The sequence below is a fragment of the Odocoileus virginianus genome, chromosome 17, assembly GCF_023699985.2.
Source record: "Odocoileus virginianus isolate 20LAN1187 ecotype Illinois chromosome 17, Ovbor_1.2, whole genome shotgun sequence".
Taxonomy (NCBI): Eukaryota; Metazoa; Chordata; class Mammalia; order Artiodactyla; family Cervidae; genus Odocoileus; species Odocoileus virginianus.
The window spans coordinates 33758411-33780650 of record NC_069690.1 but is presented as its reverse complement, the minus strand read 5'-3'; the positions used below and the strand labels follow the sequence as shown (position 1 = coordinate 33780650).

The 22240-nt window shown below is 46.7% G+C and overlaps 1 pseudogene; it reads left to right on the top strand.

Moving 5' to 3' along the window:
• The first annotated feature begins 11338 nt into the window (after positions 1-11338).
• On the top strand, positions 11339-19793 carry LOC139039050 (SKA complex subunit 3-like; annotated as a pseudogene).
• Positions 19794-22240: the final 2447 nt, after the last annotated feature.

The window sequence follows — 22240 nt, the reverse complement described above, 5'->3', positions numbered from 1 at the left end:
AGCCTGGCCAAGGCTCTCTGCCCCAACAGGAAAGGTTTCCTTTCTCCATTCAGGTTCAAGTAGGTGATTATGAAACCAAGGCTGAGACCAACACAGCACAGGCTTTATTCAGAGGCCAAAGAATGGAGAAGCGGGAATTAAGTTCACACATCAACTTCTCGCCCACCTGGAGAGAGGGCTTTAATTCTCCAGAGTAAAGACAAAGGAGGAGGAGTGAGGCTAATGCTGGGGAGGCCTGTGCACTGGGGGGAGAGACAGGGCTTTTTCTGAGGGAGAGGGGTGCCACCACCTTTTTATCCTTTTTTGGTTCTTCCTGTCTGGTCTTGGCCACCACTAGACATGTCACTTAATATGATAATATAGTAAAATCAACATACAATGAGACTCAAGGTCTATTGGAGGTCAGATTCATTGCCAGCTTGGTCCCAGCTGGCACCATCTAGTTTTCTTTCTTTGTAGTTTGCTTTCTTCTCTCTGGATTCTTTGACTTAAAGACTTCTGTTAAATCCTGCTAAAGGTAGGGGTTGGAGGGTTGTGAGCAAGGACACCCTTATTAAAAGTGGGTTCACGGATCTTCAGCAAGGGCCTGGAGCAGCTCTGACCACACGATAAGAAGGCTGAGAGGGCAGTCAGTCTGACACCTACACTGGGCCTGTGGCCAGATGTGGAGGCAGTCAGCAGGGAGTGTGAGGTCAGGGGAGGTTCTCACTGCTTACAGGGAAGATGTGAACATGGGTCCATATGCAGACTGCCTGCAGACACTGTTACAGAACCCCTGACCTTTCCTGAGGATACTGGGTGGGAGAGGGGGATTCAGGCAACAGGGCAGACAGCTTATTCTGGATGCTCTTGTGGGGAAGCGGGGGCACAGCAACAGGGGCTCAGCCTGCAAAACCCCAGAACCACTCCCAGATCAGCTCTACTGGACGTGAAGGAAAGGGTAGGGTCTATAGGACAACCTCACCTGTGCGAGGGAGAGAGGGTTTAGAACAGGGCAAGGAGCTGCCCACTACCTGCTGAGATTGCTGGGGCAACAGTGACAACTAACTGCACATGGAGGTTCCAAACAACAGAAGCCAGTCCCCTCTCAGTCCTGGAGACCAGATGTCTGAAATCAAGGTGTCCCAGCACCGCACTTCCTCTAGAGGCTCCAGTGGAAGACGCTTCCTGCCTCTTCTGGCTTCTAGGGGCTCCAGGTGTCCTGGGCTCGTGGCCTCCTCCCTCCCGTCTCTCCCTCTGTCTTCACCTGGTGTCTCCTCTGTGTCTGCCTCTCTCCTCTTGTCTCTCTGAAGGACAATGAGATTGATTTAGGGCCACTCTGTACCAGGATGACCTCACCCCCAGATCCGTAGCTAATTATATCTGCAAAGACCTACCTACAAATAAGGTTCCATTCTCAGATTCTGGGGTCATGATGGGGATTTAATTTTAGAGGGGCCCACATTCAATCCAGGACAGCACCCAGACACCAGCCAGGCTCCTCAGGACAGCAGTCAGACACCAGCCAGGCTCCTCAGGACAGCAGTCAGACACCAGCCAAGCTCCTCAGGACAGCACCCAGACACCAGCCAAGTTCCAGCTCCTCAGGACAGCAGTCAGACACCAGTCAAACTCCTCAGAACAGCACCCAGACACCAGCCAAGTTCCTCAGGACAGCAATCAGACAGCAGCCAGGCTCCTCAGGACAGCAGTCAGACACCAGTCAAACTCCTCAGGACAGCAGTCAGACACCAGCCAAGCTCCTCGGGACAGCCAAGACACCAGCCAAGTTCCAGTCAAGCTCCTCAGGACAGCAGTCAGACACCAGTCAAACTCCTCAGAACAGCACCCAGATATCAGCCAAGTTCCTCAGGACAGCAATCAGACAGCAACCAGGGTGAAGGAGTCTTTTGGGCCTAGAAAAGAGAACAACAGTCTCAAAAGCCCCTTGCTGAATCATCTAACTTCGGCGAAAACAAAGCATAACTTTAGTTCTGCCCTGATGCTCCAGGCTGGTTGCATCTATCTGAGACTTATCACCCCCTGTCTGGAAACCTACCACCCCCTACACCTGCCCAGAAGACTTATCACCCCTTGCCCAACTACAAATGTCATCTCAACAAAAGAATACTCAAAATATTCCGCCTGATTGACGTTTCCCTTATTGCTTCCACAAACCTCCCCATAAGTATGAAGCCTCCCTGATCCCTTTCGGCGCTCAGCCTGGTCGTTAGGCCGACTGTCGCCCCTCCTTGCCTGAATAAAGATAACCTACTTCTGTTGAGGTCGTCTTTCCTTTTCTGCCTCGCCGGAACTATGCCTTACACAGGGTCCTCAGGACAGCAATCAGACACCAGCCAGGCTCCAAAGGACAGCAGTCAGACACCAGTCAAACTCCTCAGAACAGCACCCAGACACCAGCCAAGTTCCAGCCAACCTCCTCAGGACAGCACCCAGACACCAGCCAAGCTCCTCAGGACAGCAGTCAGGCTGGTGACATCCTGTTTTTCTGCAGAGGGGTCTTTGGTTTCTTGTGGGAACTTAGATTAGGTGAGGGGCCCTGCTATCTGACCTCCTGGTCATTCCAGGGCCCATGCTCAAGTGTCCCCCCAGGAGCGTGGGAGCATCCCTGGGCTCCCTCTGCATAGTCTACACTGACTGCTCCGTGGTCAGACACCTGCAGGGGCTGGATTGGTCCCTGGACCACTGCACCTTCTTCATCGACAGCCTGGTTCACTGTGTGCAGGCCTACAACCATGACATGTGGACCTGCAAGATCAGTGGGAGCCCTCCTGCCTGCCACATGGCCTCCAGTCTTGCCATAGACACCCTCATCCCATTAAGCCCCCACGAGCCCTGATGGGAGGGGTGAGAACTCTGCCGTGAAGAAGACAGGGCCTGTCTTAACGCAGCAGGTGTAGGCAAGTTCTGAGAGTGCTCAAGTATTTGTCCTCCCAAGGCCCAGAATGTGGGTGTCTGAGCCGTGAGGGCTCTGATGAATTTCCAACTCTCCCCACCCCACGTTCACCTCCCCAACCTTTCCCCGCCTCCATTAATAGTCTTTAAATGGTGTCTCTCACCCAGTGGGCCTGTGGGGGAGGTTTCAGTATTGTGTGTGGGTCCAGTAACCAGTGCCCCATGTGTCCTACGTGTTTTGGGAGGGGAAGGAGCCTCACCTTCACGGTCCTGCCCAGAGATGGTGTGGGGGTGCAGCAGCCCCAGGCTTTATTCTTCAGAAGCTCCCTTTCTGTGGACAAGTCTCCCCTTACTCCTCTGTCCTCCCTGGAAACTCAGGAGCCACAGCATGGAGGCACCTCCAGCACCAGGACCCCACCTTAGGGAATTTCTCAGAAGCAGGCAGTAGGTCTGGGAGCTGAGGGGAGGAGGGAGCTGGCCTCCTGATGATGCATGGGGGTAGGATGCCTCATACCCAGGAGAGCCTTGGACTCAGCTAACTACCACCTGGGGTCTCCTACCCCTCCCCAGTAGAGGGCCCCTCAGATTCCAGGGCCCCAAGATCCCCCACCACTTCCAACCCCAACTGCAGAGTCAGAGACCCAGAGACCCAGAGACCCACCTAAGTCATGTCCAATGCTTTGCAACCCCACAGACTGAAGCCTGCCAGGCCTCATTGTCCCTCACCATCTCCCGGAGTTTGCTTAAGTTCACATCCCTTGTGTCAGTGGTGCTATCCAACCATCTCATCCTCTGTCATCCCTTTCTTCTCCTGCCCTCAATCTTTCCCAGCCTCAGGGTCTTTTCCAATGAGTTGGTTCTTCAAATCAGGTGGCCAAAGGATTGGAGCTTCAGCTTCAGCATCAGTCCTTCCAATGAACATTCAGGGTTGATTTCCTGATTTAGGATTGACTGGTTTGATTTCCTTGCTGTCCAAGGTCTCTCAAGAGTCTTCTCCAACACCACAGTTCGAAAGCATTAATTCTTCAGCACTCAGCCTTCTTCATGGTCCAACTCTCACATCCATACACGACTGCTGGAAAAACCATAGCTCTGACTATACAGAACTTTGTTGGCAAAGTAATGTCTCTACTTTTTAATATGCTGTCTAGTTTTGTCACAGCTTTTCTTCCAAGGAGCAAGCATCTTTTAATTTCATGGCAGCAGTCACTGTCCTCAGGGACTTTGTAGCCAAAGAAAATAAAGTCTTTCACTGTTTCTATTGTTTCCCCATCTATACACCATACAGTGATGGGACCAGATGCCATGATCTTATTTTCTTGAATGTTGAATTTGAAGCCAGCTTTTTCACTCTCCTCTTCCACCTTCCTCAAGAGGCTCTATAGCATCACAGTTCAAAAGCATAAATTCTTCAGCACTCGGCCTTCTTTATGGTCCAGCTCTCACATCCACACTTGACTACTGGAAAGACCATAGTTTTGACTATATGGACCTTTGTCAGCAAAGTGATGTCTTTACTTTTTAAAAATAGTTAAGGAACAATTAATTGGAAACCATACGGAATGAAATGAATGTAGATGTAAATTTCACAACTCACACCAAATTCACTCAGTTATTCACAGGCAAATTTTAGATATAAACTATTCAATTTATAGGAGAAAAGTGACATGAGTTTGGGTTTGGCCGTGCACATCGTGAGCTTCGGAGTATTAACACACAACACAAAAAGGCAATTCACAAAGAAAAGCAAAGGATTCCCTGGACTTAATAAAATTAAAGATCTCTACTCTGTGAAAGACAAATCAAAAGACAAGTCACAAACTTGTTTCAGAACATTCTCATCCCCAAATGAGACCCCAGATGAATCTCCATGAGCAGTCACTTCCTGTTACCCTTCCCCTCCCCCAGTATTTGACATCACTAACCCACTTTCTGTCTCTAGATTTGCCTATTCTGGATGTTTCCTGTAAATAGAATCATACAATTTGTGGTTATTCTGGGCTGGGTGTTTGTGCCCCCCTGAAATTCACATGTTGAAATCCTAACCCCCAAGGTGATAGTATGAGGAGGTGGAGCCTTGAGGTGGTGATGAGGTAATGAAAGAGGAGCCCCCATGAATGGAATTATGTTCTTATTTAAAAAAGACTCCCAGAAAGCTCCCTCAGCCCTTCCTACATGTGAGAACACAATGAAGACACAGTCCCCCACTGAGGACAGAGCTTCACCAGAGCCTGACCATCCTGGCACCCTCATCTCAGATTTCTGGTCTCCAGAACTGTAGGAAATACATTTCTATTGCTGAGGCTCGCATCCTGCTATTTTGCTATGGCAGCCCAAGCATTCCAAGACGGCATCCTTCTGTGCCTGTCTTCTCTCACTGAGCATCGTATGTTCAAGGTGAGTGCCAAGATGAGTGTGTTCAAGGTTGAGTGAGACCACGCTGCAGTGAGTGTCACTGCTCCACTCCTTTTCATGGCTGAGTAATATTCCATTATGTGGATGGACCACATTATGTGTATCTGTTCTCTATTCACCTGTGGATGGTCATCTGGGTGATTTCTATCTTTCAGCTGTTATGAATTGTGCTGCTATGAACATTCACGTACAAGTATTTCCATGGACATGTTTTCCTTTCTCGGGTTTATATGTGGGAGTGGAAGTACTGAGTCATGTGGTGTCTCCATGTTTGACATTTTGAGAAGCTGCCAAACTGATTTCCAAAATGGTGGCATCATTTCACATTCTAGCCATGTTTGAATATTCCAACTTTCCCCCTTATCATTGTCTGTCTTTTCAATTCTAGCACCTTAGTGGGAATGAAATGCTATGTCATGTAGGTTAGGATTAGGGTAACTCCTTGGAAAATAACATTCATTTCTCAACCCTGTAAGGGGTCACGATGACCACCACTTACCTTGTATGTGCAGCTGTCTTTGGTGAGTGTTAAGGACAAGGCCATGTCGTTTCCCTCAAAGACAGTGATTGCAGACTTTCCTGGTGGTGCAGTGGATAGGAATCCACCTGCCAATGCAGGGGACATGGGTTCAATCCCTGGTCTGGGAAGATCCTGCATGCCAAGGAACAACTAAGCCCTGGTGCCACAACTACTGAGCCACTTGCTACAAATACTGAAGCTCTCATGCCCTAGAGTCCATGCTCTGCCACAAGAGAAGCCACCACAATAAGAAGTCCAGGCACCACAAAGAAGAGTAGCCTCTTCTCCCCACAACTAGAGAAAAGCCAATGGAAAGCAACAAAGAACCAGTGCAGTCATAAGTAAATATTAAAAAAAAAAAAAAAAAAAGATAGTGGGTGGTGCAGAACAGTCTGGTCAGACAACCACAGGGCTGCACCTAAAGGAAGTTCTCAGCTTAAATACTTACTTGTGACCTTATTAATGTCACTAGCTATATTACTTGTATTCTGCCTGTTTTCCAAGATTATTGTTTCTTGCATTACCGAATGTGTGACTGAGCCTCCCATAAAAATAATGAACAGGAGACCCGAAACAATTAATCAAATACATAGTTCTGTAAGATCAGTGATTGTAACAGTGTAATTCTAGGTATGGGAAAAAGCCACGGAAGGAACCATTTCCTGGATTATCACTGACCAGTAGGACTCGCAGCCCATGGCTTTGGGCTACTGTTAACAGGGCTAGTCTGGTGAGTGGCCCATCAATGAAATCCTCGCCCAATGTGGGAACAAGCATTCCTAGGAACTTAGGACAAATTGCTCACCAAATGCCTCCAAAACCTTGGTCAAAATTAAGACCAAAGGGAAGGAATGTAACATAAAGAAAATTTCCTGCCACCCAGCTCTACAGGAATGATATCATTAACACTTCAGTCACTGAACTATAGGACACCCTGAAAGGAATTCAGACAACCTCAGGATGAGGCACTTTGCACTCTGGGAAATCTGGCGGAACTGGCCCTCAGTTAAATATTTTCAGGAGAAACGTTTTGTGAACCTGGACTCTCACCTCTTCACACACTTAGAAAAACACTAAAACATTTAAGGCATCTGTTCCTTCTGAATAGCAGTGAGCAAATAACCCTTCATCAAAATCACAGCAGTTCTCTTCCCTCACCTCTTCAGAACAGTCCTCAGAGATTTGAGAATCTGTCTCCTGGGTTATAATCCTCAAGTTGACTCATTAAATTTTCCACTTCCTGCTTAGATTGTGTGTGTGTTAGTCACTCAGTTGTGTCCAGCTCTTTGTGATCCCATAGACTGTAGCCAGCCAGTCTCCTCTGTTCATGGAATTCTCCAGGCAAGATTACCAGAGTGGGTTCCCATTTCCTTCTCCAAGGGATCTTCCCAACCCAGGGACTGAACCCAGATCTCCCACATTGCAGGCAGATTCTTTACAATCTGAGCCACCACAGAAGCCCCCTCCTTAGATTGACCATTGAGTAATTTATCTTTGACGATACATTCATTATCTTGATGGGCCACACGTGTTTCCAACCATATCAAATTGGACACTTTAAACTTGTGCATCTGTCATACATTGATTACACCTCAATAAAGCTGTTAAAATATCCTGGAGTTCTAGATAATAATGCATCATTGCACATTCAGTGACTTAATGAGAAGTTGCATTTTGATCTCCCCCCACCTTTTTTTTGGCTGTGTTCCCCGGCCTGTGAAATCTTAGTTCCATGACCAGGGATCAAACCCATGCCCCCTGCAGTGGAATTGCGGAGTCTTAAACCATTGGACAGTCAGGGAAGTCCTTCCCCTTTTTTGGACTTATATAGCAACTGTGTTCACCCCAGCTCCATCTTATTCTGATCTTGGTGAGGCTACTTATGGGATGCAACCTGCAATTTGGTGAGCCTCCTCTCAACACAAACACCTGTTTTTCTTACAGTGAACATTGAAATGAATCTTGACTGTCAGAGAATCCAACCAGGCTGGTGGGCCAGGCAGGGAGGGATGAAGATACCAATTATATTCCACAAGCAATTACATTCCATAAGCTAATATACAGATTTAAAGAAAATGCACTTCAAGAACATCCTATAGTAAGAACTCTTTATTGAAAAGAGTTATCACATACACGAAGGCAGAATAAGATGGACAGTGTTGCATGTTTCCTGAGCCTGTCAAGAACATCAGGTTAAGCAAGACTTTCTCAGTGAAAGAGAAGCTGGTCAGGTAAGAAGTTGGTCAGAAGCTGGTCAGTGAAAGAGAAACCTCAGTTACTGAGCCTGGGGATGCTTTTGTCCTGATTCCCAGACACTGAAAAAGGATTCTCATAAACCTTCTTGAAAGCTTCCCACTGTGTACTTTCAACAGGATTGAAGGAAACACTAATCAAGTTGTCAGCTGATAGGTTACCCAACCTTTCTTGTGATACTTGGTTATGTAATTGGAAAGGAATTGAATGAATAAGTGATTCTCATCTGAGCAAAGTATCTGTGCTAATATGTAAGAAATACAAACTAGCAATAGATCTATTTATTAAATCGTTTCTCTTCCAGTCATGGTCATCTTTGGATACATGTAAAAAAACAAAAAAAGGAAAAAGTATTCACTCTATTAAAAATGTATTTCAAACAGATTTATTTTTAATAATTTTTAAAATGTGCAACCATATATATACTAATTTAATGAGTTTGAATGACTCATAAATGTATTGGCAGTTCAGAAATAAATGTAACCCTTAGAACTTTATGATCATAGTAAAAAAAAATCTTAGGTACTTCTAAGCATGGGAATGTTGGGTGATCAACAAGGCTTTTATGCAACAAAGTCTATCACATTGGAATAACTTTCTCTGAGTGATATGGGGTGAAAAGACAGCTTCAAACAGAAAACAAAGAGCAGAAAGCTAGTCTGAGATGCTTTGTCTGGTGTGAGCCCAACTAGAAGATGTGTCGGGGAGGGCAGATTATGGAGAACGTAAGAGGACAGTGTTGCCAGGGGCTGGGTACATTGAACAGAGAGAGCACAGGGGATTTTTAGGGCAGTGAAATACTCTGAATGATGCTGTAATGGTGGATATATGATATTGTGCATTTGTTCAAATTAACTTGATCTACATACACACACACATATAAAATAACCCAATAAACATCTATGTCCCAATAACTGCTGCTGCTAAGTCGCTTCAGTCGTGTCCAACTCTGTGCGGCCCCATAGATGCCAGCCCCCCAGGCTCCCCCGTCCCTGGGATTTTCAAGGCAAGAACACCGAAGTGGGTTGCCATTTCCTTCTCCAGTGCATGAAAGTGAAAAGTGAAAGTGAAGTTGCTCAGTCGTGTCGGACTCTTAGCGACCCCAGGGACTGCAGCCTACCAGGCTCCTCCATCCATGGGATTTCCCAGGCAAGAGTACTGGAGTAGGGTGCCAGCAGAAAACTGGGCCATTCATGAACAGTCTTTCACATAAGAGCAAACTGCATAGGCCAATTGACAGAGGTGAGGTGGCTGGGGTTGCAAGTCAAGGTGAATGAAACAGCAACTTCCCTGGCTGTTCAGTGATTAGGACTTGGCACTTTGACTGCCACGGACCCAGGTTTGATCCCTGGTCAGGGAACTAAGATCTAACAAGCTATGCACTGCAGCCAAAAAAAAAAAAAAAAAGGTGACATAAGAAGATACTCTGCACTGTTCAAAAACAACACGACTGAAACAACGGACAACATACCGTACGTGGGGCTCTAGATCCGCAGGAAAATTTCCTTTTTGCTGATGGGAATGCAGAACAGTGGGACTTTTCAGGAAACTAACAGAAACTGATCAACCCTCTCAAATACAAACCCAAGAATGTGGTAAGCACCAGAATGTGTTCACCGAGGTGTTTGCGGTGATACTTGGTCCAGAATCGTAAAGACATGAAACACTCACAAAGATGCCTGGCAGGAGAGTGGAAGGGAGGAGGCTGCCCAGGGATCCAGTCAGCAGGGTCACAGAGCAACTGGAATGAGCAAAAGACTTCTCTGGTGATCCATTGGTTAATACTGTGCTTCCAATGCAGGAGGCCTGGGTTTAGTCCTTGGTCAGAGAACTAGATCCCACATGCTACAACTAAGAGTTTGCATGCTGTAACCAGGATCCCACATGCTACAACTAAGACCCAGTGCAGGCAAAATAATGAATGAACAAATAAACTTTTTTAAAGGAGAAAGGCTTTTTTTTTTTTTTTTTGTCGCACTGCTGCATGGCAGGGGAATCTTAGTTCCCTGACCAGACATCAAACTCCAGCCACCTATAGTAGAAGCCTGGAGTCTTAAACACTGGACCACCAGGCAACTTTGGAGAGGCTTGTTTTTAATTCTTTCATATAAGCTGTTTCTCAGTATGGTTCTGAAAGGTTGTCATTGCAAGCCATGTGCTATGCTGGGATTTGTGACCTCTGGAGGAGAGGATTTCAATCGGGGGCCAGAGACGAGGATTGACTACTCAGAGCTTTTTGTGTAGCAAAATTTTATTAAAGCATAATAGAGATAGGGAAAGCTTCTGACATAGACATCAGAAGGGGACAGAAAGTGCCAGCTTGCTAGTTTTCAGCAAGGCATTTTGTGTTAGCGAGCTGCTAATCAGATGAAGAGAAACAACTTAAGGCTGAGGGAATTTCATCAGGCCCTTCTCCCACAATATGCATTTTTGAGATAAAATGACCCAATGTGTGGCATCAACTCCCCACCCCCCACCCTGCCATCGCCCCACCCCATAAAGCAATTGATGTGAATACTGGTTTGCTGAGCAAAAATCAGCTCAAGGTTTGAGAAAAGAAAAAAAAAAATTAGTCTTAGGTGATTTGAAAAAAGGTAGATTCCAAAGCAAATACACGGCTTCTTTAACTTAGCTTAAGAAAAACACTTCCATAAGAAAAACACATTGGTTAGCTCAAGGTCTGAGAAAAGTTCAGGTGGAACCAGGTGCCAATGGAGAAAGGAAAAAAGTGTGCCACTTGTAGTCTATTTCCTCCTGCCACTTGGGGACCTCTGGTCTCCCTACCGAGGCTGTTAACACTCTCAGTTCCAAACAAATTGTCATGTAAACCATATTTATTATTTTATTTGTCAGGTCCAAATGGGGATACGGTTAAAAAAAAGGGGGGGGTAGGATTTCAAAATGTGAGTTTTGCGGTTCTTAAGTGTCTCTACTGCTAAATAAAAACACTTCAGCCTTCGTCTTTAATTATGCTGAAAGCATATGCTAATTCTGCAGTCTAGAAGAAATTAAAAATTTCATAATCAGTTAGCTTATCAGGGACCTGTTAGGGGAAGCACACTGATGGAAACCGCCCACCCTGGCCAGACACCATAGTTACCATGTGCATGAGTTGTTTTACGACAGGAGGTCCTGGTAAGGGAAATGGAACTAATAAGTCACCACCAACCGGAAGACTTCAGGAAAGGTCAAAAGGTGACACCACATGTCCAACTGTTATAGAAACCATGGCGGCACTCAAAGCAACACTCAAAGATGAAGAAGATGAAGAACAGCGGGGTTAACTCAGCACTGGTGCAGGCCCAGTGGAGTCACCTCCAACGGCTGGGCGCCCCGGCTTTGTTCTGGGTATCTTTTATACACCATAAACTTCCCAGTCAAACAGCTCAGATCCCTCCCCTCCCCAGGTAGCCCTAGTTCCCACAGATGTAAGGAGCAAGCAAGATCACAGAAGCAAAAGTGGTGATTGATGAGCAGCAACTGTTTAAAAACAAGATAAGGCAAGGGAAAGCAAAAGACTGTTACTTTAATTGGGGGCTTCGATCTCGTTCCTACCTCATCCCCCCATCTTGATGCTTAGAGTGCGTCTGTAGCTGTCACAGAACATCATCCTCTGGCACTTGCTGGTATTCCTTTAAAAGCAGCAACTGGGTAGCCGTCTTCCATGGGATAACTGCCTCTATGAACCCTGTTACAACTCTGATTAGGAGGGATATGAGGCAGGGAATAAGCAAGTATGACTATGACCATCCCAATCATTGTTTTAAACCCCCCTAGCCAAGAGAACCATCCACCAAAGAGGCCATCTGTATCCCATCCCTTCCAGGTCTGAACTGGACCATGGGCAATTTTCCTGATATGTTTAGCTATGTCTATCACAGCCTTTCCATTATCATCTGTTTGGAGGCAACAGTCAAGTTTGACTGAATTTCCCACGGACGACTCCTTCCTCTGCCAGGAGGTAGTCTAGTGCCAAGCAATTTTGAATGATGGCAAGTCTCATCTGGGATTGTTGCTGTGCCAGCAGTTCCAAGGCGGCTGCAGTTTCATTGGTTATAATTTCTAGCATCACTTGTAGTCAGATTATTCGATTTAGCATATAAATGGGTGTCCTGTATCCCCAACTCCCATCTTGCGCCCTTATGCCTGGACCATAATATTGAGTATTGACTGGGGAGGCCAGTCATTTTTGGGGTGATGGCCTCCTATCTCTGGAGACCGCCTTTCTCAACATTTTAAGTAATCATAGATTGGGACGCCAAGTGTGTCTCCTTGTGAGCCAGGTAGGAGGAAAAAATCTGGCTGAATCATTCCTATGGTGTAGGTTCCTCCCCTCCCCATCTGGATGGGAGTCATGAATAGGCCCTTCTCCCACAAATCCAAAAAAGACCCTCTGGGGCCTGCCACAACTCTGGGTTTGTGGATTTAAGATGCTTCCAATATGGGCTAATGCCTGGGACTGCAAGAAAGGGATTAAGATCAGGTTGGTTTCCTGTACAGTTTTGCACTAGAATCCTGGTGGTGGAGTTGAAGGGAATGCAAATGTGATTTCTATTCCCTCCTTTTTGGGGAGCCCAATACAAACTTGGAGCCCCTGGTCACCACAAAAGGCTCTTACTGGTGTCACTATAGCCCAAGGTTCTTCTGATTTTGTTTTTCTGACCCAGGTATAACTTATCTCTTTTTGGCTCAAACATTTTTCGCCTATTGTCTCTGAGGACAGGGCCAATTCCAAATAGGACCTCCTGCCCACCAACTAATTGTTCAATCCCACTGCAGTAGCAGAAAGGCGTCCAGTCCAGTGCCCTTCCAGGGCCATGTTTCACTCATCAGGGCTCCTCCGCAAACCCAGTAGTTAGCGATACCCAATTCTCGGGTAACCTGCTCAGCTAAATGGATAAAGAGATTATTTTCAACAGTAGGCACTTTTAGTTCATCTTTTAGGGAACCTTGGAGTTGATCGTATAGTCCCTTGAATCCTGGCGCAGGGCTTGATGTCGGTGGGCCAGGGGTGGCTACTAAGGGATCAGGGTCCAGCCAGACGTACTCAATCGGCCATTTTCCTAGGTCGATCTGAATTTTTGTTTTCTCTTCACCTAGTTTCCAACAAGTTGCTTGTCCTGGAAACCCATAACATCTTTTGCCATCTATGTTTTGGGCTTTAATTTCTCCCTTCCAATAATGTTTCCCTTCTCTAGTGCGTGTAGAGGCTGAACCATAACATGCGGCCGACTGGTGCAAATAGTAAGCAAAGGCAGGGCAGACCCACCCCTTCTCATAATAGAAAGATTCTGTACATTCAGAACAATCATCCTGACTCTCAGATGAGGAGGGGACTTTTACAACTTAACAGAACTATAAGGCAAAAATACGTCATTTTCATATTTAAGCTGATCACAGTAGGAGAAAACTCCAAAAATCAAGAACTATGGAGAAGCAGATGAAGCAGAGGGAGAGTTTTCTCTCTTTTGGGAGAGAAAGAATAAAGCTTTATTCTGCATAAGATGAATAGGGTGAGTCCCAGTCCAGTTAACAGCCAATATATCTGCCTTTTGTCAGTCCAGTTGGTTCCTCAAGCTTCAGCCATGTGTTGACTGACCAGCTTCCAGTGTGGTCTGAGTAGGGTTTCGGGGTAGCTGTTTCCTCCTTCACAAGATCAAGCCCAGGGGCTCCTCCAGACTGAGGGCTGCTTCCCACTCCCCTCAGCTATTGGTCAGACTTGTAGGCTTGACTCTGGATTAATGGATCCAAGCGTCTAGTCCTGCCACCCTGAGAGCAGTGTGGGTAGTTAAGATTACAGAATAGGGCCCTTTCCACATGGGTTTTAAAGGCTCTTTTTTCCAATCCTTTACCCATGCTTGTTCCCCTGGTTGGTGGGGATGTGCTGTTATGCCTACGGATATGGATATTCTATCAACTGTCCATGTATGTATTTGAGAGATTGTGTGTCATAACCCTTGCAGCTGCCTATGTAAATTCAAGTTTCCCAGTTCTCTGGTGTCTCCCCTTAGTTTGACTAGGCAGGGTGGCCATCCATACAGGATTTCTAATGGTGACAACCCTATCCTTGCCCGGGGTGGACACCTCACCTTCAAGAGGGCCATGGGTAACATACCTACCCAAGGTAAGCTGTTCCCCTGGCATAGTTTTGCTAGGGTTTGTTTGAGGGTTCGAGTCTTGTGTTCCACTTTCCCTGAGCTCTGGGGCAGGCAGGCAGTATGCAATTCCCACTGAATCTTGCCCTTGCCACCTATTATACTGTCTCGGCTACAAGTGCCTGTCCATTGTCTGACCCTATGGTCAGAGGCATTCCACATCTGGGGACAGTGTCTTTCAGGAGTGCCTTTTTCTTTTGATACCTGGTACCCAGCTTCTATTAACAAGGAGAAGAGGGCTTTTGTTCCTTCTAGGCAGCAAGTCTGTGTTGTCCTGGCCAGCAGAAGGTCATTGACTTATTGCAGCAGGACACAGTCTAACTCCTATCCAGAAAAGTTAGCCAAGTTGGCAGACAAAGCTCTGCTGAAGAGGGTAGAGGAGTTCTTGAACCCCTGAGGAAGCCTCATCCAAGTGAGCTGTTCCTTGTCTCCTGTGTGTGGGTTTTCCCATTCAAAGGCAAATAGCAGTTGGCTGACAGGTGCAACCCAGAGGCAGATGAAGGCATCTTTCAGGTCCAAGCAAGTAAACCATTCGGCTGTGGAAGGGATCAGCCCTAGTAGGGTGTACAGATCAAGCACTGCCGGATGCAGAGTAAATGCTGCCTTGTTCACAGCCCTTAAGTGCTGAACCAGATGGTAGTCGTGAGTCCCTGGCTTCTTCACAGTTAGTAATGGGGTGTTCCAGGGTGACTGGCATTTCATCAGAGGTCTGTGTTGAAGTAGTCTGTCTGAACAAGCTTAGATTCCCAGTCAGGCCTCCCGGGGAATCAGATACTGTTGTAGTTTTACAGGCTGAGCTCCCAGTTTCAGATCAACCAGGCTGGGAGCATGGTGTTTTGCCAGACCCGGAGGATTTTCCTCCGCCCAAACTAGTGGGTACTCAGTCTCCAATTCAGGAGGAATGGTCCCTTCTCCTGGAGGGGAGGAATACAGGTGCCATTCTCCTCTCCTTATAGCGAGAGTTATAATCGAGGAGGAGGGCGGTCAGGCTAGCTTTAGCTGAGCAGATCCATCAGCAGAAAAGGAAATCTGGGCCCCCATCTCAGCAAACAGGTCTCTTGCCATCGAGGTAACAGGGCAGTCGAGCAGGTAGAGGAATTTGTGCATTACCACATGGTCCCCTAGTCAGCACTGTCAGGGACTGCAAAACAGCCTGCGGGCCTGGGCACCTGTGGCCCTGGGCACCTGTGGCCCCGATGATGGTAGTTTCTTTTCCTGAGAGGGGGCTGTCTGCTGGGTGACCACTGAATGCTCATCACCTGTGTCCACCATAAAGTCCATTGGATGGCCTCCTACTTGAATTCTGACCATCGGCTCTCAGGGGCACAGTTGGAGAGAGCCTGGTCCCCCCTAGTCAGATTCTGCTTCAGCTAGCCCAATCAGATTAGCGCTGGGTGGCTCGGTTTGATATCAGCTCAGTGAGCCTGCGGCTTTGGTTTTCTTCTCAGGGCACAAGGGCACTCATTTTTCCAGTGTCCCTTTTCCTGGTAATAGGCACACTGATCTCGGCTGAGGGGAAAGCTCCATTTCAGATCTGGGCCCCTTGCCTTATGGAGTGGTCCCACCGGGGTGGGGGAAGGCTTTGACAGGGCAGCTGCCAAGAGTGCGGCTTTTTGCTTCATCCTCTCTTCTCCTTCTTGGCATGCTGTTTGGTTGCGATTGACAAAGACTTTGTTAGCTATTTCTAGCAGTTCTGTGGCATTTTTACCTGCAAACCCTTCTAACTTCTGTAAATTTTTTCTGGATGTCAGATTGGGCCTGTCCCACAAAGGCTGCATTTATCAACCATTGATTTTCAGGGGCTTCAGGATCAAAAGGGGTGAAGACCCAAATGGCTTCACATAGCCTTTTATAGAAATCGGCCGGGTTTTCATCTGGCTTTTGTAGCACCTCAGTGGTCTTAGCCATGTTAGTAGGCTTCTTAACCCTGGCTCTTACCCCCTGTAGGAGGGCCTGTCGATACCTCTCCAACTGGTTTCTTCCCGCACTCGATACTGAGGTCCCAGCGAGGCTCTTCCTCCGGGAAATTCTCCTGAGCCCAGTCCTAATTGACCCCCTGGGGCATTGGCTTGGAGCCATTTCCAAGCCTCTATCATGACTCTTCTGCGCTCCTCTGTATTGAATAGGGTGAGGAGAAGCTGTTGGCAGTTTCCCCAGGTAGGGCGGTGGATCTGGAAGGTGGATTCTAAGAGATTGACCAGGGCTTGGGGCTTTTCAGAGTAGAGGTGGTATGATGTTTCCAGTTAAGGGAATCAGTCATGGGAAAAGGCTGGTAGTGAAAAACGGGTCCCTTCTCATGTAGGATCCCGTCGGCAGCAAAGTGCTGCAGCCCTTGAGTCTCTCGCTGCTCCCTGAGCCGACCAGAGGCACCTACCCATTGGTTCTGGGGTGGCTGGCAGAGGGGGCACAACAGCTTCAGGAGCATCAGGAGGAGGAGGAGGAATGGAAGGCGGTGGGCTGTCTGGTAAATGCGGATCTGCTGCTCTGGGTGCAAGAGCCATGGGGATGTGAGGTGGGGACATTGGAGGCAGCTCTTCAGCTTCTCCCTGGAGGATAGGTGGTTCCTTCTCCTGGCACGAGATCCTTTTCTTTGATTGAACTACTAGGACCTTACACTATCCCTGACCTGCAGCATAGAATCGAACCCCAGGGGGCCCTAACTGGGCAATTTCAAACCATTAATTGATATATAGGAATTGGTCCAGGTGGCTGGAGTCTCCTGCTATGACACTACTCGGACAGTGGGCATATCTAAGGTCCCTTCTGGGGGTCGCTGACCCCAAAGGAGGGCCACTCCACGGTACAAAGACTGTGCAGTTTTTCAGGACCCAATTTTACACCATAATCTCCAGAAAAAGTGAAAGTTGCTCAGTCTTTGTACCGTGAAATTTCCCACCCTGAGGCAGTGGGAGACAAAGGGAGACACTCACTTTCATCCATCTGGCCGCACCCCTTACGGAAATTTAGAGACCTCTTAGCACTGGCAGGTCAATATAAACCCCCAACCCAGACCAGCCTCGCAAGGACAGATTAAATCCCTCAGAGACTGGCACTGCCCTGAATTGAATGAGATCATCATGGAACCACAGGTTAGGACCCTCTCAGGCTCCATAGTCCAAAGACAGTGGAGCCCTGGCTTTCACTCTGCTCAATCATTCTCACGCACACCAGAATTGACAGACAACCCGAGGGAACATACCCTATTCTGAGTGACTCTCTGTTCACTGGGAGGTGATCAGGCGCCCCTTCTGCCGTGTGGTGGGTCCTGACTCAAGCAGATGTCCCCAGGGCACTCACCCATCTGACGTCCTGTACTGGAACACGCTTCTGCTCTCCTTCTGAGTCTGTTGGGGAAGCAGCATGGGCCAAGGCCAGTGCAACTTGAGTGAGAATCGGGATCCAGCAAATGGCCAGGTGGTGCCTATCCATCTGTCACCGGGTCGGTGGCCACAGCTTTCTCTGGTTCCCTGACAACGGTGGCGCAAGGGGCCAGTTTGGTTGTCGGCTTCCTGCCAAAGCACCAGAAAATATTACAAAAACCGTGGTGTCAGAAAGACACAAGTGTCACTCAGAGATACAGAACAGCAGGGTTTATTCAGCATTGGTGCAGGCCCAGCGGTGTCACCTCCAAAGGCTGGGTGCCCTGGCTTTGTTCTGGGTATCTTTTATACACCGTAAACATCCTGCTCAAACAGCTCAGATCCTTCTCCTCCCCAGCAGCCCTGATTTCCATGGATGTAAGGAGCAAGCAAGATCACAGGAGGGAAAGTGGTGATGGTGAGCAGCAGCTGTTTAAAAACAAGATAAGGGAAGGGAAAGCAAAAGACTGCTACTTTAGTTGGGGGCTTTGATCCTTCTCACACCACCTCCCAGAATCCTTCTCACTGCCACCTGTCTTGGCTGAGCAATGAGTGTACCACCAGGAAGGACTCTGAATCAGAATGATTGGCCAAAGACAACCTGGAAACTAATCCCGTCACCATAAAACCTCAGACTGCAAGCCACGTGGCAGAGCAGTTCTCCTGGGTTCCCTTACCCTCCTGCTCTCTGCCTGGGTGCCCCTTCCCAATAAATCTCTTTCTTTGTAAGCACATGTGTCTCCTCATTCATTCTGAGAGTTAGACAAGAGCCCTCTTTCAGGCCCTAGAATGGATCTCTCTTCCTGCAACAAATGGTGATTCTGGCGGGGACTCCTCTTCATTGCGACTGACATCCTGACCACTCGGGGTACTCAGGGACCAGCTTGCCCACTGATGGATCAAACCCAGCTTCTGCAACTGGGACCCTTTTGTCCCTGGTCTCCTCCTGGTGCGGACAACTGGCCAGAGTGCCCAGACCGGGTAAGGAACAAGAGATCTCGCTCTCCTTCCTTCTCTCTTTCCTCTCCTTAACCCTCCCTTTCCTACCCTTTCTTTTTCTAGCCCCCCGGTCTAGAGACATTTTTACATGACCTTCACTCAGAAGTACGGACTCTAAAGGATGATGTCAATATTCTTCTTGATAAAGTAAGCTTGGAAAGTCAAGAAAGCATTGGTTTCATAAAGGCAACAAAAATACTGATGGAAAAGAATTCAATGGGTATCATGACAAAAGAGGTTTTCCAGAAGTATGGATATACTCCATGTGCCAAGAAAAATTCAGTGGATGAGCGAGAAGTCTTTGACTCTAAACCAGAGTCCAATGAATGTGAATGTCCTGAGAAGCCTGACGTGAAAGATGATTTGTTGGATTCTGCTGCTCCAAGCACTTCTGCGAAGTCACTGCATAGTTCACAACTTTCTGATTTTGGACTTGAGCAGTACGTCATATCCCAAGTTCTGCCAAACCTTTCCCCAAGCAGTAAACAATGAGAAAGAAGAGCCAAAAATTTTAACTCCATTTTCCAAACAGTCACTAGTAAAAACTCCAAGATGTGCACTAAAGATGGATGATTCTGAGTTGGTATCTCTGAATACACTACGTGTTTTAATGATGATTACATAATTGGACTTAAAAATGTAAAGACTAACAGTGAGATCATAGAAACAGAACCAGTGCCCAATGATAATGTCTTTGCCATTCCTGGACTCATAATCCCGCTGTTGGAAAAAAATGGTGCAGAGCACACAGATTTTCCCTTGGCATCTACATTCTGCACTCCTGGTTTGAAAGTTCTTTCTACAAAGAGCAGCACAGCTCTGGTATCCACAAATTATCCATTATCAAAAACAAACAGTTCATAGAATGATTTGGCAATGAAAGAAAGTACAAATTCAGATGAGTGCTTTGAGAATTTTGCAGATCCCTCTTCTCCTACGATTTCTTCTGAAGAGAATCTACTCAAAACACCTACACCTCCAGAAGTTACTATGATTCCAGAAGATATTCGCCAGATCTTTTCAATATACAACTCAAGCCTAGTGTCTCTGGTAGCAGTTAGAGCAGTGCCACCCGGCAAAGTGTTCCTTCCTCGGCATGGAGGACAGGAGGTGCGAGATGCCAGTAACAAAGAAAACTGGCGAAGAAATGATAGTGGATCCACCCTCCCATTATGGAAAATGAACAGAATGAGATGAAAGCAAATCTGGTCTCACTTGGTTTTTGACATCCTCTACATCACCCCCCTTTTGAAAAACCAACTCATGTTAAAGATGAGTATGGACACTAGTATCATAAAGGATCTTTATTGAGCTTGATTTAAACTAGCCTGTCTTGTTGATATGTATTTCAGCTGCTCAGTTTTGAAAGATCATTACTATTTCATTGATTTCAAGTTTACCCTGCCTCATGGAACTATGTGGTTTAAGTAATATTAAGAAGCAGGATAAATAATTTTTGAAATTTAAACATGACTGTTTGCCACTCAACTGAGGCCACCTTCAGTCTTCTCGGGGCTAGACAGTTGCTGCTAGAGCTGGGCTTCTTCCTTGGGACTAGCTCTGCCCGCTGTCTCTTCTCATCACTATCCCAAGTCTTCTATACCTTTTATTTCAACAATGCTCTTTCAGACCCTGTTGTTTACAAAGGACAGCCTAAACTGATATAGGTAAAGAGGAATTTACAGGCCTAGGTAGCTAAACTGAAGTGGGTGTCTCAAACATTTGGACTTAGACACCTGCCTGCTGTCACGTCAGGACGGGTGTTTTCCTCTAACTTGTCAGTCTCATCCTCTCAAATCAGCTCTTCCCAGCTCATGACTGTGACCTCCCCAGACTCCCATGTAGCTCGGCGCCCAACAGAGCCTGAACCTTACCCTCTGGAAGATCCTAGGCATCCTCCTGAGTGGGTGCTCCTCTCTGGACTGTCAGCTGTGTCTATGGACCTGTCTCTGAGAGCACCACGCTGCCCTGTCCATGGAGCCCAAGAGCCTTATGATCTAAGTCAAGATGAGTCAGCAATTATCCTCTTTTTATGGTTGTGCCTTGAAAGTCAAATGGGAAGACGCATCACTTTGTGTCTCTTCATTTTGTCAGAAAATTGTCGCTAAAGAAAAACTTATTCTCTGTCCTAGGAACTACTGTGTAGTTATAATTTAAGTTTTGCTAAGTATAATGTTAAATTTAAAAAAAAGTCAAAATAGAGCAACTATGGTTCAGACATCCAAGGTAATAGCTAGGTGATACTATGGGTGTAATTTCAGACTAGACCTGTATTGCTATACACTTGAGTTTTCTGAGTTGTGTCAGGCCTGGATGCCACCAGACATTCTCAAAACAATGTCTGCTGGTAGCTAGTAACTGCAAACATACTTTTTATAGAGCTAGGCAACTGGCTACAAGTCTCCCACAAGTGCCAGGTCCAGACTGGGTTTCAGGCCTATTCTTTTGAAAAGAAATGAGATTTGTTTTGTCTATTAAAATTCCAGTTGTCACTCCTCCAACTACTTCTAATTGGGTTTGTTACACCAAAATGGCAGACCAAGGGATTGAAATTTTAATCATACAAGACTCAGATCTAGGACTTGAAACTCAGGAATCCTTCCAATTCAGTGTCTATTCTCCAAACTAACCAGTCCTATGCCCCATTTAGACAGGAAGTTGTCACAGGCATAATTGCCCAGTTCCCTGAATTAAAACTGAGCAGGACTCCATGGGGCTCTGGAGTACCGATCTGTTCTGTGTTCTCCATTTCTTGTCTGTAGGATACGGACTTCATTCAGCCTCCTTGACCTTCCCTGAGTCCCAAAGGGCAGATTCAAACAGTTGCTAATCAGAGAAGGGTGGGGATACAGAAACAGAAGGAGCAATCAAATAATGGTACGACCTTGAGGCAGGGTCCTGGTTCCCACTCAGGAAGCATGCATAACAATGTCCTTGAGTTCTTCTGCAGAACTGGGGCCCTCACCCAGGTGAAGGATGGTAACTTCAGGCTGAGCACAAGATTCCTGGAGCACCACTCTGTTGCCTTACCACCAACCAATCAGAAGAAAGTCACACACCCTCAAACCCTCACCCTAAATGTTGCCTTCTGTTTCTGGGGCCCAGTGATGACCATCCTTTTAGGCCTCCTATTTGCCCCTGTCTATTTCATATCTGACAGGGACCAACAATTTCAAGCTAAATTGCTATTCTTACAAGGGCAAATGCTGGTTTCAGGCACAAAATATCTTGGCTTAGATCCTGAGAAATCTGTATGCAGGTTAAAAAGCAACAGTCAGACCGGGACGTGAAACAACAGACTGGTTCCAAATTGGGAAAGGAGTAAGTTAAGGCAGTATATTGTCACCCTGCTTATTTAACTTATATGCAGAGTACATCATGTGAAATGCTGGGTTGAATGAAGCATGAGCTGAAATCAACATTGGCAGGAGAAATATCAATAACCTGAGATATGATGATGACACCACCCTTATGGCAGTAAGCACCTCTTGAGGAAAGAGCCTCTTGAGGAAGATGAAAGAGGAAAGTGAAAAAGCTGGTTTAAAACTCAACATTCAAAAAACTAAGATCATGGCATCCAGTCCCATCACTTCATGGCAAATAGATGGGAAAATAATGGAAACAGTGGCAGACTTTATTTTCTT